Below are 18,568 nucleotides of genomic sequence, written 5' to 3' on the forward strand. Positions count from 1 at the left end.
ACTTCATGAACGACACCTTTCCAATTCATCGAGAACAGAGCCCACAAGATCTAGAGTCTAGAGAACAATTTCTTACAATATTAGTGGTAGTTTCTGAATAGGTTAAGGACAACATAGTTGTAGAGATATCTTGCAACTTCTTAAAAGTTGTAAAAGTGATTACCACATTGCCAGTGGTTTATATTTAAAACCTAAAGATTTTAAATTGAATCTTTCTTAAACAAAGGACATTTTTCACAGGAACAGCAGCCTAAATCAGTTGATGACTGTAAATATGACAAGCTTGTGATAAATTGTAAAGTGCAAAACAAAGTTGTTTGTTTTGGTTTTGTCTTCAACATCATATTAATAGGCATGTTATTTTTAGAGCAGCTGCCTGCCATTCACCATCAGCCAAGATGCCACAAGGTACATGAAATGACCCAGAAGTACTTAATGATACAGAGAAGAGCATATGGGGGAAAAAAAAAGAAGACAAGAAATATCCATTAACACGTCCATCTAGAAGCCAGAAGACGGGTGATGATCAGCATTTCAAAAGCAGACACTGGAGGTTGAATTCAAGTTTTAACAGTGATTGTCTATGTTTGGCTTCAACACAAATCATATTTATATGCTCACATTATTAATTTGTACAAAGTCCCCAATATTCATTACAGGCGACGTTCCCAGGAGTACACACGACCCAGCCAGAACGTGGCTAGCTGAAGTGCAGTGGACCTCAGGGAAAGAACTCTTGCCCACACGGAAGTCTCTGCTCTGAAAACCACTGGATAAAGGTATATGGCGGTCTGTTCTCAGCTGTTGATTTTGTGAAAAATATTGAATATGAAAGATTGAAGTGTCACTATTCAATGAAGTTCAGACATAAGTATTATGTTGAGAAGCTAGATCTGTTCTACTAATAGCTTTAGTACCTTAATATTGTACTGTTTGCTCTGGTTTTCAGACATCAGTCCAAGATCATTGGTGGGTTAATTGATTTCTGGTAAGATTGGCCCCACGTGTGAGTGTGTGTTTACATTTCTATCTGGCATCCTCAAAAGATGGTTTTGTTTCCTTTTCTTAATTGCTCTTGATTACTAGAGTTTATTTGGCATGATACATTTGTGATAAATGCTTTTTCTTTGTGAATAGTCTTATTTTAATCTACATAATGTCAATGAGTTAGTACCTTAAAGAACAAGCAGTAAAAGAAATGACATTTCAGGTTTATTAGCTAAAGTTTTTATAAGTGAACTGAGATTCCTTTACAGTGCAGAGACCCATCTTTAATATGCTGTGTGTGCTCATAATGGACTTGAAATTTGTTTTTGTCACAATGTAAAGGTATAATAAATAGATAATATACTCTATTTATCAAGACTTGACTATTTTAATTCCATACTTCCATTGACTGCTTTGGAATGCATTCCTTACAATTTTCCTAAATAATCATTGTCTCACAGTGTAGACCTGGGTGACATAACAGGGGTCAGGGCTGTGTTGACTGGAGGTTTGTGTAGACTGGCCATTGTCTATGTGAGACTGTGGGATCACTAGGGGTTCCCCCCCATCACCTGTAACATTGTCAAGTGGTATAATTACCTACAAAAGCTGAAGTTTCCTCCATTAAGGGGTCACTATTTGTTACATTCTGGCGGAACAAGAGACAAGATAAACCTCTCACTGTCACTGACCGAGCAGTCCGGGACACTCTATGCTAGATTGGACTGTTGTCTTTGGAAGATGGGGTCACAGGTGATGAAATAGACCACAGTGGCAGTCCTGCCTAGCTGTTATATCACTGAGAGACTCACCCACACATTGAGAAGAGAGCACTGGTTTCTGTGCAGAAAGCAGAACAACTCACTTTAACTGGTCAATTAGGTCTAATGAGTTTTATTGCCCTTGACATCTAACTTACTCCAGCCCCCCTTGTGGAAACAACCCCTAATTACTGTTCATGAGCTCCTGGCCACACTTGTTCCCAGTGGAACCAACCTGGAGCAGCAAAACAGAGGTTTTTGTTTCTTTAAGTTGTCTGCTGTTGTAAAACAAGTCATTCCTTAGGAATAAAAACTCTCCCTCTAGTCTGGTTGCTATCTCCTTTATTTGCCCCACATTCCCAGGGCAATGCAGCTGAGTGATCGAAAGCTGAACTGCAAGGAGCTGAATTTCACACTGGCTTACAACAGACCCTGGTGGGAGAATGGGCAGGAGAGGGCCGGTTGTGCTCCTGAACTAGTCCCCTCCTCTCCTACTCTCGTATTTGCATCACAGTCTATAAACTCCAGCCCTATTGCTTTTCTTCCAGTTCATTTTTTTTAATACAGCTCGTGGATTATGTATACTCTTGTGAAGTATCAAGAAAGCACTCTTATCTTTATTTCACGTACAGTATACAGCAGACTGCTTGACAAAAAAATAAATAAAAGCGCTATTCCCGACGGTCTAGCACAGTAACCACAACTCCAATAACTTTAACTAGAGGAAGAAACCCAGCTTCTGCTCAAAAGGAAAAAAAAAACATTGAAATCATAAATCTCCAACACTGGCTGGAGACTCTGTGTGTCCGTGCTCAGCGGTTATATAGGACAGGACTCAGCGCGCAGCAGGTGCGTCTCATTGCTCTACGCTCCCCGTGCGGAATGCGCGTCTCCTCCTTCCAGACTCGTAACACCGCTGCATACATCCCTCTTAAATCCCAGAAACTCCGGGGTGTTTCTGTGAGTCAGTACTGGGTTTCTCTGTTCGAGGTAAGAAGCAGAAACAAAAAAAGCGCTGAAAGCAGGAAGTTATTTCTGCTCGTAGGCATAAACGTGTAAAAATAAATTTTCTGATTCCTAAAACCCTAATAAAATCCATCTAAGTCTCCCTTTCGTTCCCAATGCACATAACTGAATATAAACCAGTCAAGTTCAGGTACTTTTCTGATGTACAGTATCTGAATAGTTCTGGCGCGGCTGTTGTAACAAAGATACTTACGAACTTTTTTTTCATACGAGCTCTTGCCGTTTTTAAAATTAATATTTTTTTGAATTCGCTAAATCACACGAAACACCAGCATCACTTATCGTAAGCATCTGACCAATTACATTCCTAAATGTTAAACCCATTTAGCATTTATTTTTAACTTGTTTTTTTTTAAATTACACACCTGTTAACAGTCCGGATCGCGGTCACCGAGGACCACTCCTGTCTCCCCAGATGACACTTATTATTTTTAAGATAAAGGCGAGATAAACAACGTTTGTTTGAAACCGCTCCACAAATTTTCTCACATGCACGTATTCTCAAATATCACCACAACAAAATCATAAAGTTTGTTTCCACAGACATGACACTATTATGCAATAAACCAATAAATTAATGAACTAGCAGAATCCCAATAAAAACACCCGATCACCTGGCCAGCCCAGCATGTCAATATCATACATTTTTACCAACAAAACCGCAAAAGCAAAAACCAGCAAATATATATATATATCCCATGTTTTTACCTTATTCTGGAGCATGATATATATCCAAAATAACCCAGACTAATTTATCTCAAGAGCTAGAGACTAGTAAACGTTACTGATTACGTAATAAATGTTTGAAGAACGAGCGCCAGAAATAAGGCGATTTGATTGGTAAAAACCGCTGTCATTCTTTGTATTTTCAGCCATTCAGAGCCCTTAGGGGGTGAGACTTCCTCTAGAAGCTTCAGGCTGCATTTTTAGCTGTCAATCATTGACTCAGAAGGGATAATCAATCAGTTTTTTATCAGTTTCTTATCAGTGCTCCTTTTTTTCACACCAGAAGGCAACTCTGAGGTTTTTTTTCATTGCATAACAGCAGATAAAGGCTCTCTAGCAGTGTCTTAAGGTTTTTATAGCAATTGCAATGGTTTTTATTCTTATTATTTTCAATATTTTTATGATTTTTTATTATAGGCGTGAAATTTCATTCCAGGTCCAGTCTTCACAAAACATGATGTAGAATTTTTTCTAATTGATCCATTTGTCCCAAATTTTTATCCAAGCTAGTAGCCACCTAGAACAAGGTTTTCAAATCATTCCCAGGCCCTTGACATGCATATAGTTGAAAACTCTGACCTCTGAAGACCAAAAAAAATGTTCGCCAGCTGTTTTTTTTGTTTTATTTTCATATGTTTGTCTGCTGAGTGGACACATTAAGAAATATAAGAAATTTGACTATTCACACTCAAAGCCAAGGGGGTTAGCTTCAATTTAAGACCTGAACCAGGCTCCTGCTATGTTCTGCTGCAGAGATATAACAAATGTTTAAGGGGGAGGAAATTCCAGGTGGACATTGGCTAAATATGTCACTGGTAGTAAAAGGTTAAGTATTCTTGCCATTTTTAGCATATTGTAAGTGGATTTTTTGCAAACATTTTATTTTTTAAATCACATGAAACACAATCAACCCATTGTAACTTCACATTGATAATTCCTGAGCTTTATAACTGTGTATTATTTCTTTTTACCTTGTTTTAATATTTTTTTTATTATTTTTGCATTTTACAGAGCTTTTTAATATATTGTGAGCATTTTAGTGTCATTTTAAAATAGGACTATCAATGCTCCTGACTTTTAAACCTGTATTTATTCTGACATTATTATCTCCACCTGCAGATGAGGGAGGTATTTGATCTTAAATTTGTTGATTTGGGGGGAAAATATACATTCATTTCCTTGTATGTATCACCAGTGGGAAAATTGGCATTTTTGGATGAATTGCAATCTTTACTGCAAGGCCTTCAGACTGATATAGAAATGACTGGAGATTTAAATGACACATTTGATAAATCAGACAGGAACAGCATAACATCTAAAATGGCAGAACCCTCTAAAGTACTGAAAAATTTCCGGCACATTCATAATAAATACAATTTATTTAATTTAAAGCATAAAATTTGAGTCTCAGTCTTCAGGATCCCCCCCAAAAAACGTGCAAATTTGTTTCTGATGTATTTTGGATAAAGATATAACTCTCATAGAAGATACATTTTATCAGTTGAATGCAGTCGATACTTTCGACTTTTTATATGATGATAGGACCTACAGTACATTTAGGGCTCAGTACTGATAACACTGCTGCTATTGATGGAGTAGAAATAACTGATGTACTGGCAGTTTTTTTTTCTGAGGCAAGAAGTCCTAGAACACCTCCTATAAAAATGTTAAGATTCAGAGCAAGAAATATTTTTCCACCTCACCTAATGCTATTGCATTAACGAGGCTGAAGTTGGCTTCTTATTCGCCAGCTGCTGCTTTGCGTTTTTCGTTCCATCTTAAATGCTGCTGCTGTGATGTTATGTCGTCTTTCGCCTGTAGATGGCTCTCTACAGTCATTTTTAAAAATACTTATCCGGATGTATTACTGTACATTTCCTCAGTAAAGGGGAATATGTAAGTAGAGACTGTCCAAATTGCATTTTTGTATGAAACACATTTCAGAAACACAACTCACAATAAAACAAACTGGCATGTTATACCAGGAGTAAATAAGACAAAGGCAAAACGTAAATTCACTGGCACTTTCTGCATATTTTCCACGACCTTGCCTTCTGATCATAAAAAGTCTCAAACTCTTGCATTTTACAAGAAATTTTAATATAGCAGTTTTAAATGGGACATTTAGAACATGGCATATGAGACTATATGGTTAACTGAGGATGAGCAGAGGGTGATCGAACCTACCTCCTGGTTATAAAAATGTCTAAAAATTCTGACACAGATGTGTGAGAGACAATGGAAAAGACTATCAAAATCCTGAACTTCAGGACATTGTACTGTACCGTTTTTGAAATACGACCCTCTGAACATGGCATGAGAGAATACATTGTCAAATGGTAAATGCAATGTTTGCTATATTGCTAGGGCCCTCCCTCCTGATTTTAAAATCGTCTCATATTTCTGACATCAAGGTGTGAGACACAATATAACAGACTGTCAAAATCCTGAACTTCAGGACATTTTATGATACCATTTTAAAAATATGACCCTCTGAGCATGGCATGTGAGAAAATGGCATGTAAGAATGCATTGGGAAAAGGTGAATGCAATTTCTGCTGAATTGCTATGGCCCTCCCTCCTGATTACAAACTCGTCTCACAATTCTGACACTGAGGTGTGAGACACAATGTAACAGACACTATTAAATTGTGAAGTACAAGAGATTATACTGTTACGTTTTTTTTAATATTGACCCTCTGGCATGTGAGGACTTGTAGTCAACAAAATAGCACACATTCTGCCAATTTGCTTTGTCCCTCCTTCCTCGTTACCAAAACATCTTAGTATACCGACACTAAGGTAAATGTCTCTAAATCCAGAAGTTAAGTTGTCAAAGTATATTGGAGTCAACCGATATTGATCAGGTTCTGCTGATGCCGAGCCCGCAGCCTTCACCATAAGGTCCAATTCCCCAAGCCTACTGACCTTATATGTCCATCCCTTCTCGTCAAAATTCGTATTTTCACAGGGTACCCTTCAGAAATTGCAGTATAGAATGAAAAAACTCCAATTGATCTGTTGGCGATTTTCCTTTAAAAACAAATGATTCTCCAGAAATTTTACGGAGTGTATCACTTACACTGAGACCGAGAAGTGTTAAGCTGTACATGAGTCTTTGTGGCTCGGTTGTTAACCAAAAGGGTGGTGGTTTGAGACCATCCAGGGATGCTATGAGCCTTTTAATGAACACACCCTCTTCACTTCATTTCTCCACGGCCGGTCTTGTACCGCAATCAAATACAGAGCCCGTAGGGGGCAGTAAGCCCGCATATATAGCTCACTGTGTATATAATGAAGAAGCAGAGGTTAGTTTCTCATCTGCATGTTGCAGAGCCTTACGCAACTCGTACCAACAGCTGAGGGTTTGATCCCTGCACGGGCTATTAGTTGAAAGACCATTGTAAATGACGTGTAACGGCTTTATCCAGCTGGCTTTTATGTTTCATCCTAAATTGCTATCTTGAAACCAAAATAATTAGAAATATGGAACACAACCGTTGTTCCCCAAGAAGGAAAGCTGTTTTACACTGACGTCACTCAAAGGAAATCAAAGGAAAATGTTGTATTAGCACGAGCTGCACAGGCTCTGAATCAGACCATTTCAATTAGTCTGATCAGTGCAGGACAAGTTAATGTAGAATTATTGCTTTGTCTATCTCTTGTTTGTATATAAATGAATGTCTCTGAAAACTTAATGTTAGTTTTTAATTTAGTTTTAGTTTTACGATGTAGGTCATGCGTTGACATATGCACAAACACACGAAATGTCTCATTCCTGATTCAGCTCATGCTCCATAGGAGAGAAAAGATTCCTCCTGTTTCTCGTACAACCATATCAGAACAGAAGCCCGTGTCACCCAGCTCTGATTCAAGATTGAGTCGCATCTTCAACATTTTGTTTTTGTTTCTGATCATTATTTTCTTTAGTTATGATCAATATTGAACTTTTTCTAAATAAAACAAAAATAATCAAACATGCAGGTAGATTTTTTTTAAAAGTATTAGGAGTTGACAGGGCGCTCCTTCGGAATAGTCGTCAGAAAATGTGAGAAAAGGAAAGTTACGTAAACTCTCACACACAGCATTAATATTGGAATCTGATCATAAAAAACTAGCTGTCTCCCCGTCGGTAATCAAACCCCAGATTCCCGCGTGACAGGCAGGAACACAAAAAACTTTACTAACTAGGAGCGTTTGCTAGCTATTAGGAGGCATTTACTCTTAATTATGTAACTGTTTTGGGTTTCGACTTTAATTTTCCCAATACCAGTTTTTTACAAAAGTAAAGGCACACGGCACATCACGTCCGAGTTTAGTGACAACTACCTCAGAGATTGTAAGCTGGGTAGTTTCAGATCACTTTTTTTTAAAGGTTCAAGCAAACCCGAATACCTTTGCAAGAGACATTTCAGAATCGCAGTCAAATCCAGTACGATTGCTGGATCCTTCGAATTCGACTGAACTATAGCACAGATCTGCAGTCCACGATTAGAATACTGTAGCTGTGTTGTATAAGCTATACCACCCAAAATAGTTCTAAAACAGGAGATGCATCCTTGTTTAGGAATGTGGTATAAAGTGAAATGGTCTGGGAAGAGCCCTACGTTTGAACAGTTCAAAATAGACGTAAAGGGGTATTTACGGACTCTTTCGAAATGTAAGAACAAGCTGTGCGGACCTTATCTTTATTTACCTTGTGTAATCGTTTTTCATAAAGTGTAATTGTATTATAGCATGTGCCCCTGACGATTTTCTTGATACGTTATATGTGCTCTTGTTTGTATTGTATGTAGTTTTGTTGTTCAAATAAAACGTAAAAGACTCAACTTTCCGGATGCGGCTGCTGTAAAAATAAAATGACATCAAGGGTGCTGTACGCAGAGGTCTGAAACCTGCTCCACAGAAGATCTTTATCCAGAGGTGTTAAAGAAGTCGAGATCTCACCATGAGAGGGGAAGCATCTCAGAAAAAGCAGGTGCAGTCGGTTCCACGGTCATAACGCCACTAAGTCGGGTGACAAGAGCAAAACCCACCCGACCTCCTCCGAGCAAGTAATGAGACAAAGAGACAGCGCACAGCGGGTAGCGTGGCCGAGCGGTCAAAGGCGCTGGATTAAGGTTCCAGTCTCTTCGGAGGCGTGGGTTCGAATCCCACCGCTGCCAGGTGCTTCTGTCAGGACCCCCTTTCAGCTGACTTCAGATGAAAGGGAGGGAACTGCTTTTTGGCAGTCTCTCGAGAAACTAAGCTTTTCTCGTGTTTAAAGATACTTTCTCAGCTTGACATCAAGGCACAAAACAAAAACGTTCTTGCGTCCTCTCACCCCAAAAGCGCTTTGCCACTTTTTGTGTTATGCAGGGAACAACGTCTGCCCAGATCACTTTTGTGTCAATGCAAATCGTAGTGTGCCCTCCGTTTTAATGTTGGCTGTGCTGGCGTGCCGCTTCTGTCTGTGAAAATTGAATGTTCTGCTTCTTCACACCGAATCGTTGGCGGGGGTTGAGCTTGTTAAATCTTTGCGCATAGCGCTCCTTTGGAAGTACTTTGTCCAAGTTCAAAAGCGATCGTGGCATTTACTTCATGCGTTCAAGAAGCATGCCTCGCACGACAGATTTAAATGGGGAATGGAGCCTGCTTCTTGCTGTTTTTCCTGTGGTTGCAGTTACAAAGTTGATCGTGCTTTCACATTCTGTTAACAGTATTCACTGGCTGAGCTTTATCAGTTGGTTCGAAAAGGAATCTCTGCTTCGGTTCCAGAAAAGTCATCTGTAGTGTGTTTTTTTCCGTGCCCATGGCAGTCTTTTAGAGCTGGTAGTAATGGTGGCGAAGTTAATTTTTTATCCTCTTTAAAAGAATAAGGACGGGCTGGGGCGAGCTGCATTTACCACTCTTTCAGCTAAACGCCGAACTCGCGAACTGATTACACTGCAGAGCCACAGGCGCCTCGCTTTTCTCCATTCTCTGGGTTAGGGTGAAAAAAAAACACTGCTGGTATTAGCTGGCCTGCTGGGAGTACCTCTTCTTCACTGATAAGCAAGATTTGTGTTTCATCTTTCGCAAGCTGTATAGATTTCTTTCAAAACAAGTTGTTCCAGAAAGGAAACGAACACTTGCATTCACCTCAATTAAAAGGCATGGGATTTGCCCGTAAGGATAAATTCTGTACAGTAAGACAGGAAGAAAGGCACCGCTGGGAATCGGACCCAGGATCTCCTGTTTACTAGACAGGCGCTTTAGCCAACTAAGCCACGGCGCCGGCAAAGGGCCGTCCTTTGACGGCCACTTGGACACGTCTCAACTGCTCTGAGACATCTGCGTTCGGTGTGCACCGAGCCTGCTCGCCTTGCAAGTTGCTTCATTTACATGCGATAGCTCCACCACTAAGAGAAAGGATGAGAAATGGCTTTTATCTGGCACTTTTCATGTCAGAGGATCTCAATCTGCTTTCCGTGTACAAGAGGATGTCCAACTCATGTAGCTAAAGACGTAGACGACAGTGCTCCACTGAAATCTTGATCTCACAACCCTCGGCATGACTCCGCTGTGTTCTGCTTTAGACAAAGGGGGGAAAAGACTTCTTTCATCACACGTTTTGCACTGTTTACGGTGTTTGCAGTGCTCTTTCTTAAATGAAATCCAGGAATCGGCACCATATGAGGTGTGACTAGATAATATTGGAACAAGTAGCCTCGCCATTCCATGCGTGACGTGAGCAAAGTGTAATTCCTGTCTTTATAGTGTGCTTGTTAGAGACTTAGCTGGCACCCAGAGCGCTTTAAATCAGGGAGTCAGCAGCCCAAGAGAAGAGAGCTTCCTTCGTCTATGTTTTTTGCGTGAAGGGGGGAAACAATGCGTGTGCTGCAAACGATCTTAGTATCGAAGTGCCGTCCCACATAACCGATCCGAACAATCTGCTTTACAGAGGAGCACTGCCGGAGCTTATCGTTGGCAAACTGAAGACCAGGCCGACCTCTTCTGTGACTCTTGAACACTGAATCTCAAGGTTGTGAATTCAAGCTCCACGCTGGCGGGAAATTCCATAGGTAATGATCACATTTTCTTGCATGCTAATCAAAAGAAATATTAAGAAACTTTTCCCGATACCAGTTTTTTACAAAAGTAAAGGCACACGGCACATGTGTGCCACATCACGTCCGAGTTTAGTGACAACTACCTCAGAGATTGTAAGCTGGGTAGTTTCAGATCAGATCACTTTTTTTATCAAAGGTTCAAGCAAACCCGAATACTTTTGCAAGAGACATTTCAGAATCCCAGTCAAATCCAGTACGATTGCTGGATCCTTTGAATTCGACTGAACTATAGCACAGATCTGCAGTCCACCATTTGAATACTGTGGGTGTGTTGTATAAGCCACATGGCCAAAATAGTTCTAAAACAGGAGATGCATCCTCGTTTAGGAATGTGGTATAAAGTGAAATGGTCTGGGAAGAGTCCTACGTTTGAACAGTTCAAAATAGACGTAAAGGGGTATTTACGGACTCTTTCGAAATGTAAGAACAAGCTGTGCGGACCTTATCTTTATTTACCTTGTGTAATCGTTTTTCATAAAGTGTAATTGTATTATAGCATGTTCCCCTGATGATTTTCTTCATACGTTATATGTGCTCTTGTTTGTATTGTATGTAGTTTTGTTGTTCAAATAAAACGTAAAAGACACAACTTTCCGGATGCGGCTGCTGTAAAAATAAAATGACATCAAGGGTGCTGTACGCAGAGGTCTGAAACCTGCTCCACAGAAGATCTTTATCCAGAGGTGTTAAAGAAGTCGAGATCTCACCATGAGAGGGGAAGCATCTCAGAAAAAGCAGGTGCAGTCGGTTCAACGGTCATAACGCCACTAAGTCGGGTGACAAGAGCAAAACCCACCCGACCTCCTCCGAGCAAGTAATGAGACAAAGAGACATCGCACAGCGGGTAGCGTGGCCGAGCGGTCTAAGGCGCTGGATTAAGGCTCCAGTCTCTTTGGGGGCGTGGGTTCGAATCCCACTGCTGCCAGGTGCTTCTGTTGCGACCCCTTTTCAGCTGACTTCAGACGAAAGGGAGGGAACTGCCTTTTGGCAGTCTCTCGAGAAACTAAGCAAAGTGTTTAAAGATACTTTCTCAGCTTGACATCAAGGCACAAAACCAAAACCCTCTTGCGTCCTCTCACCCCAAAAGCGCTTTGCCACTTTTTGCGTTATGCAGGGAACGACGTCTGCCCAGATCACTTTTGTGTCAATGCAAATCGTAGTGTGCCCTCCGTTTTAATGTTGGCTGTGCTGGTGTGCCGCTTCTGTCTGTGAAAATTGAATGTTCTGCTTCTTCACACCGAATCGTTGGCGGGGGTTGAGCTTGTTAAATCTTTGCGCATAGCGCTCCTTTGGAAGTACTTTGTCCAAGTTCAAAAGCGATCGTGGCATTTACTTCATGCGTTCAAGAAGCATGCCTCGCACGACAGATCTAAATGGGGAATGGAGCCTGCTTCTTGCTGTTTTTCCTGTGGTTGCAGTTACAAAGTTGATCGTGCTTTCACATTCTGTTAACAGTATTCACTGGCTGAACTTTATCAGTTGGTTCGTAAAGGAATCTCTGCTTCGGTTCCAGAAAAGTCATCTGTAGTGTGTTTTTTTCCGTGCCCATGGCAGTCTTTTAAAGCTGGTAGTAATGGCGGCGAAGTTAATTTTTTATCCTCTTTAAAAGAATAAGAACGGGCTGGGGCAAGCTGCATTTACCACTCTTTCAGCTAACCGCCGAACTCGCGAACTGATTACACTGCAGAGCCACAGGCGCCTCGCTTTTCTCCATTCTCTGGGTTAGGGTGAAAAAAAAACACTGCTGGTATTAGCTGGCCTGCTGGGAGTACCTCTTCTTCACTGATAAGCAAGATTTGTGTTTCATCTTTCGCAAGCTGTATAGATTTCTTTCAAAACAAGTTGTTCCAGAAAGGAAACGAACACTTGCATTCACCTGAATTAAAAGGCATGGGATTTGCCCATAAGGATAAATTCTGTACAGTAAGACAGGAAGAAAGGCACCGCTGGGAATCGGACCCAGGATCTCCTGTTTACTAGACAGGCGCTTTAGCCAACTAAGCCACGGCGCCGGCGAAGGGCCGTCCTTTGACAGCCACTTGGACACGTCTCAACTGCTCTGAGACATCTGCGTTCGGTGTGCACCGAGCCTGCTCGCCTTGCAAGTTGCCTCATTTACAGATGCAGCCATTCAAAATGCGCAGGCGATACCGCATTATTTTCAGGTATGCTGTACGCAGTCTACCGCAAGTTACCGGTAAATACCGCAAGTTACCGGTAAATACCGCTAGCAAAATAATAGTATCCGGAATTTCCGCAAGGTGGAGCTAATAAAGCTCAACCTCTCATGTTTGAGCTGTAGCCATCAAAGTCTTTAACGAAGATATTAATAATAGTATTAATAATAAATGACCTTGGACAAGCTGTAAACTCAAAGTATTGCCCTGGTCCACATTCTTTTTTTCATTGACCGTCTTTGTAAAAGTAACACCACAGCATTTCGCAATCACACATTTTTTTCCAATCATGCAAAGTACAGTAATTTTTGAGAATCGATTCACCATGCCTTACACATGCTCATAAAAGAGATTGATTTAGGAACATAATCATATTACCGTATGCAAACTGTACTGTATACAGTATGTATATGTATATTTAATGTCTTAACTGTGCCCGTTTAAGTATTGAATATTCATATCTAATTTTACCACTGAAGGGAAATCTTAGTAGCTGAGCATAAAAAGAATAGGAGCATACTGCAACGCGTGTGAAGGCCATAAACGATATTAATTTTGGAACATAAACATACAGTATATGGCTGGTCTCGGTACTTTAAAGAAAACATACACGAAACATGGTTTCATTATGACCAGAATCTGTCTTGAGATATTTTTAACTTGATTTACAGTATTTGAGAGATATGTCTTAACACCGATACTACAGTGCTTAAGTACTGCTCACGTATATGTTTCTAGGTTTATATTATGCATTTCATACGGTCAAATTACTTTTGAGCAACTAATAAGAAGCGCGAAACGGTATGCGTTTTAGTTTCGTTTTGTGCTGGGACCCGTGGATTGATTAGAGATATCAAGTACATACAAGTCATTTTTTAAATGTTGTAGCTCGTCTTGAAAAAATGTTACGAGTACATCATCTATCAACAATTACACAGGTTCTGTTTCCATATTGCGGATTTTGGTTACGTAATATTATTTTCTAGATTTCACGTTGTGAATATATGATTTGGGCAAACAGAGCCGCAAAGAAGTACATTATGGGTTGTTGTTTTTTTTTTGCAGTTTTATCTAGAACAAGCGATGCTTAAACCTTTGTCTGATTCTTGTGAAACTATCCACACGACAGTTACAGTACCTAGGAGTTGACTTCAGTGATGTCACTGATGGGATGTTTCTAAAAATCCATCCTCTGTAAAACATCTTCTCTAGTTGTCCTGCATATGTATTCACTAATGAAGCTGTGTGTTCTGAGCCTGGATCTCTACATTTCTGTATGAACCAGCTTAGAGGGCTAAAGACAGCTTGTGTTTAAATTGAGTGTAAGGCAATTTATGCTTCTAAAGTCATGGTCAGCATTTATTATTGTACTGTGCTGTAAACTTGTTCTGTGCCAAGTCACATTATTTTATAGCGTTTTTATAGCGTTATCAAATCCGGTGGCGCTGTGTGTTAGTTTCCTGACTCCCATGTCACATGGTCTGTGATTGAAACCTGTAATACCGGTTTAATTCGTCACAGCCAGCACTCCGGTTGTAAAGTAGAAGCAGGCGAGATTTCCAGCGAAAAACACCTCCCCCTTCTTCAGGTGTGAGGGTCTTCTGCTCAGAATGAAACGCTAAAATGTAATGTAGGCTCTGAATGGGTTCAATTGTGATTTGGGCTTGATTAAGGTCGCTGCCTTTCATCTAAAACCCTACTTGAATCCTTCTAAACTAAAAATCAGTGTTAGTGAGTTCTAAATAAAGAGGTATCCAGGTAACAGTGAAACGGGCGGACAGTCTGGGGAGATCGCCCGTTTTCCATGTAAATGGTTCCCTGGTTCCGCACCCCTTGGTGTTTCTCTCGCTCTCTCTTGGGTCACCTGATCATTAGCTCGAAAGATGTGAGTGCTTTGTGTATATTCTAATGGTAGTGGGGGCAGGGTGTGTGGGAACAGGTTTGATTGAAATTGCATTGGAGATCTATGTTCTTCACACCTGAAACATTTTCTCTGAAAGCATTTTCTTCGCAGTTTAACCGATCTTGTTACAGCATGTTACAGTTTACTATTATTAACCATATTAATTTTAAGTGCTTAATGTAAAATCTTGTAAAAATATATTTTCATTGTTCAAATATACATTAAGTCTGACTATCATATAATAAGTTAAATACAAAACTAAAGAAAAAATAGGGTTAAATATAATTCAAAATATTTTGCTAACAATGTTAACTGTTTATGAATAATAAAATGTATTAACTAAGGAGTAGGATGGCACAGTTGTTAGTATGTTTTTTGTTTTGTTTCTTTTTCATAAATACAACAGTAGTACCTGATGTCTCAGTGGCTTTCAAAATTAAATTATGCATCCAAACCTGTGAACTAGAATGATAACTAAGATATCTATCCATTTATAATGGTGGCAAAGTGGTTAGCATTGCTATCTTGCAGCACTGGGGTCCTAGGTTCAATTCCTGCCATCCTGTGTGTGTGGGGTTTACATGTTCTCTCTGGGTTACATGGTTTTTCTCCATATGTGTGATATGACTCCCTCTCGCACTCCAAAACATACTGGTAAGTTAATTGGTTTATGGGAAAACTGGCCCTGGTGTGTGTGTGTTTGTGTATGTCTGTCCTGTGATGGACTGGCGCTATGTCCAGGGTGTATTCTGCCTTGTGTCCGTTGCTTACTGAGATAGGCTCCAAATCCTCTGTACTGGATAAAGAGATTAGAAATGGAAGTAAAGGCACTGTGTGGATGGAACTATACACAGTGTTAGAAACCCACTATGAAATGGCAGCATCTCACTGAGAATAAAACATTTTATACTGCTGGCTTAAGGAAACAGCCTTTCCACCTCTCTTGCACATCAGTATCCATACCTAGTTATTTAAACAAATTGCCTCTAATTATAAACATCTTAATATGCTGGCTCTGTGGATCCGCATCAGCTATGTTTGCCCATTCCTTCAATTCATGTGCATCCAACACACAGTTCAATGCCAGCAACTACACATAATCTAAAATACAATCCTTATTTCAGTATCTATGTAAACATATAGTCTGTTAACTTCATCATCTTCATCAAAAGTATGCCTAACCCCATTAGGAAGTGTTCTTGTTATAAGTGTATTCCTCAGCTTTCCCCAAACTATCTTCTTCTTGCCAACATCTCTAGTCTTTTATCCTGCAATAACTCAGTCAACACTTAAATCTCCAAAAGCTGCTTGTGTTAATTTCTTTAAATCACAAATATCATGTGTAAATACTGGGCATGTAATACTCTGCATTGTGGAATAATAGTTTATTTTAAAGGGAACTAGAGAAACTAAGAACTAGAGAAATCAAGAAAGGCTTTTTTTCTAGAATTAATAAATGCACATCCTGTTCACTGGGGAAATTAAATCCACACTGAGCAATCTTCAATATGTTCAGAATATGACAGCAAGAATCCTATCAGGGATGCATTACACCTGTTTTCAAGTCCTTGCACTGGTTACCTATCAGATTTCGAGTCAACTTCAAAATCCTTATCCTCCTTATATACTGTCCTACAACTGTTATTGTTGATCTCCGAATTATTGTACTTGACATGACTTCATTCAGCCTTTCCTGAACGTCTATGACAGGCAGAGAGAGTGCTGTTTCTGGTGTGATCTTTTGCAGCTGACATTTCACTGTTTTAAACGAACAAGAAATTAGATTGCTCATAAATCACTTATTCTATATAAACACAGCGTAATTGCCCTCCGAAAATCTTCTTTTTCTTGTTCGTTTTAGAGACCTTGATCGAAACTGATTTTAGATGTCAGAAAGGATTTATTTTCTCTGTATTTCCTACATTGCTTTGTCGAGATTTTAACTTTATATCTAACTTTATATCTAGGCTCAGATTTCAACTATAAATCGTACAGTAATTAATAGCAGTAAATACTGATGTTTATACATAAAAAAGTCATGCCTTGGAGTATGGACCCCCAAAGGAATGCCATAGACTCAAACTGCAAAATAAACACATACAGAAAGAAAGTATTTGTATTGTAATTGCAAATCCTGGTACTGTATGAGTGATTGGTATGACTTTCCTCATTACAAATCTCTTATTAGAATTTAAATTTCTCTGTAACTCCAGGTCAGAACAGAGAAAATGTAACTGCCTTAAGGAGTTTACGATTATGAAAAATAGAAGGATAAGCATGATACGTATGTCTTCTGTCATTTTCTAAGTCATGTTACTGAGCACCAAATCTTATTGAGAATATGAATCCATTTAAGGTTTATACCATTAAAGTAACGGTTTATTCCATGCTGAAAATGTTTGTACCAGACTTTTTTGAGGCCTGTTTAATTGTGTCTGAAGTCTGATGTTGTAAATTTTATTGTTAAAAAGATCCATGAAAATGTCACTACTAAAGTTAGCTGGTACTGTTGGTACTGTAAGTGGCAAGTAGAGCTCATATTTTAGATTTTGTGTAGTTGCTAGCGTTGAACTGTGTGTTGGATGCACATGAATTGAAGGAATGGGCAAACATAGCTGATGCGGATCCACAGAGCCAGCATATTAAGATGTTTATAATTAGAGGCAATTTGTTTAAATAACTAGGTATGGATACTGATGTGCAAGAGAGGTGGAAAGGCTGTTTCCTTAAGCCAGCAGTATAAAATGTTTTATTCTCAGTGAGATGCTGCCATTTCATAGTGGGTTTCTAACACTGTGTATAGTTCCATCCACACAGTGCCTTTACTTCCATCCATTTCTAATCTCTTTATCCAGTACAGAGGATTTGGAGCCTATCCCAGTAAGCGACAGACACAAGGCAGAATACACCCTGGACATAGCGCCAGTCCATCACAGGACAGACAGACACAAACACACACACACCAGGGCCAGTTTAAATCTAACCTCAGAACCTTTCTTTTCAGAAGACTTAGTGTCTGTATCTGCTTCATTTTCTAATTTTGGTAGCACCTCTAACTGCTTGTCTTTCTTATATGCATTTACTTTGTAATCTGTGGTCCTTTTATCTGTTTTTACATCTACTGTATTGCTTTGAGATGCCACCTTTAATGGTGATATATCAAATAAAGTTTTTTATTATTGTTATAGGGAAACATGATCAGATTGTCCCTGGTTCAGAAAAAAAGATCTAAAGTATACTAGTTTGTCACTCTTCTAATTCCCTTTGCTAAATGACTTTTCATACTAATCTGATCAATCTAACTGCCAGTTTTCTGTGCTTTCTCTATCCTGCTAGATTTGCAATTATTCTGAAAATTTTCATCTTGAAATAACTCATTTCTAAATACCTTTTTCACTGTTAACATCTTGCAGCAACTCTGCGACAAAATATACACTCTGACAGTTCATCCTGCTACCAACATTAAATAAAACAAATCTTAAGATTTCTATATTTATGTCTTTATTTAGTGGTTTCATTAGTGACAAAGGCTAAACTTTCTTGGAAAAATGTCTTTTATGTGTTGCAGAAAAAACTGACTTGCTTTAACAAAATATGTTTACAAATCCTTTCACCTGGCATTTTCATAGTTAGAAATTATGGAACGCTCTGTTAAAAGCAAGGGAGTTTTTATGTCCGTTGCAGTTCTTTTGCAACATGAATATAATTATATCGTTATTAATTTCTTGAGATACGCGATTCCATATTATATTCCCTTTTAATCAAATTCTAAAAGTATGCTTGTTGACTCCGGTATCGCGTTAGTTAAAGACTTCGATGCTTAAAATGTTTAGGGAGAAATGGAATACTGGTGTGTATGTTTTCTTTAAAGTACCGAGACCAGCCATATACTGTATG

The 18,568-nt window shown here is 39.3% G+C and overlaps 4 non-coding genes across 4 annotated transcripts; 2 read left to right on the forward strand and 2 right to left on the reverse strand.

The window, feature by feature from the left end:
* The first annotated feature begins 8,583 nt into the window (after positions 1 to 8,583).
* Positions 8,584 to 8,665, forward strand: trnal-aag (transfer RNA leucine (anticodon AAG)). The gene has a single exon. It is a non-coding gene; the product is annotated as a tRNA-Leu (tRNA).
* A 1,017-nt stretch (positions 8,666 to 9,682) lies between these two features.
* On the reverse strand, positions 9,683 to 9,756 carry trnat-agu (transfer RNA threonine (anticodon AGU)). Its single transcript has one exon. It is a non-coding gene; the product is annotated as a tRNA-Thr (tRNA).
* Positions 9,757 to 11,434: 1,678 nt separating this feature from the next.
* Positions 11,435 to 11,516, forward strand: trnal-aag (transfer RNA leucine (anticodon AAG)). The gene has a single exon. It is a non-coding gene; the product is annotated as a tRNA-Leu (tRNA).
* A 1,013-nt stretch (positions 11,517 to 12,529) lies between these two features.
* Positions 12,530 to 12,603, reverse strand: trnat-agu (transfer RNA threonine (anticodon AGU)). Its single transcript has one exon. It is a non-coding gene; the product is annotated as a tRNA-Thr (tRNA).
* Between the last annotated feature and the right edge of the window lie 5,965 nt (positions 12,604 to 18,568).

The sequence above is a fragment of the Atractosteus spatula genome, unplaced genomic scaffold, assembly GCF_055471065.1.
Source record: "Atractosteus spatula isolate fAtrSpa1 unplaced genomic scaffold, fAtrSpa1.hap1 Scaffold_55, whole genome shotgun sequence".
Classification (NCBI taxonomy): Eukaryota; Metazoa; Chordata; class Actinopteri; order Semionotiformes; family Lepisosteidae; genus Atractosteus; species Atractosteus spatula.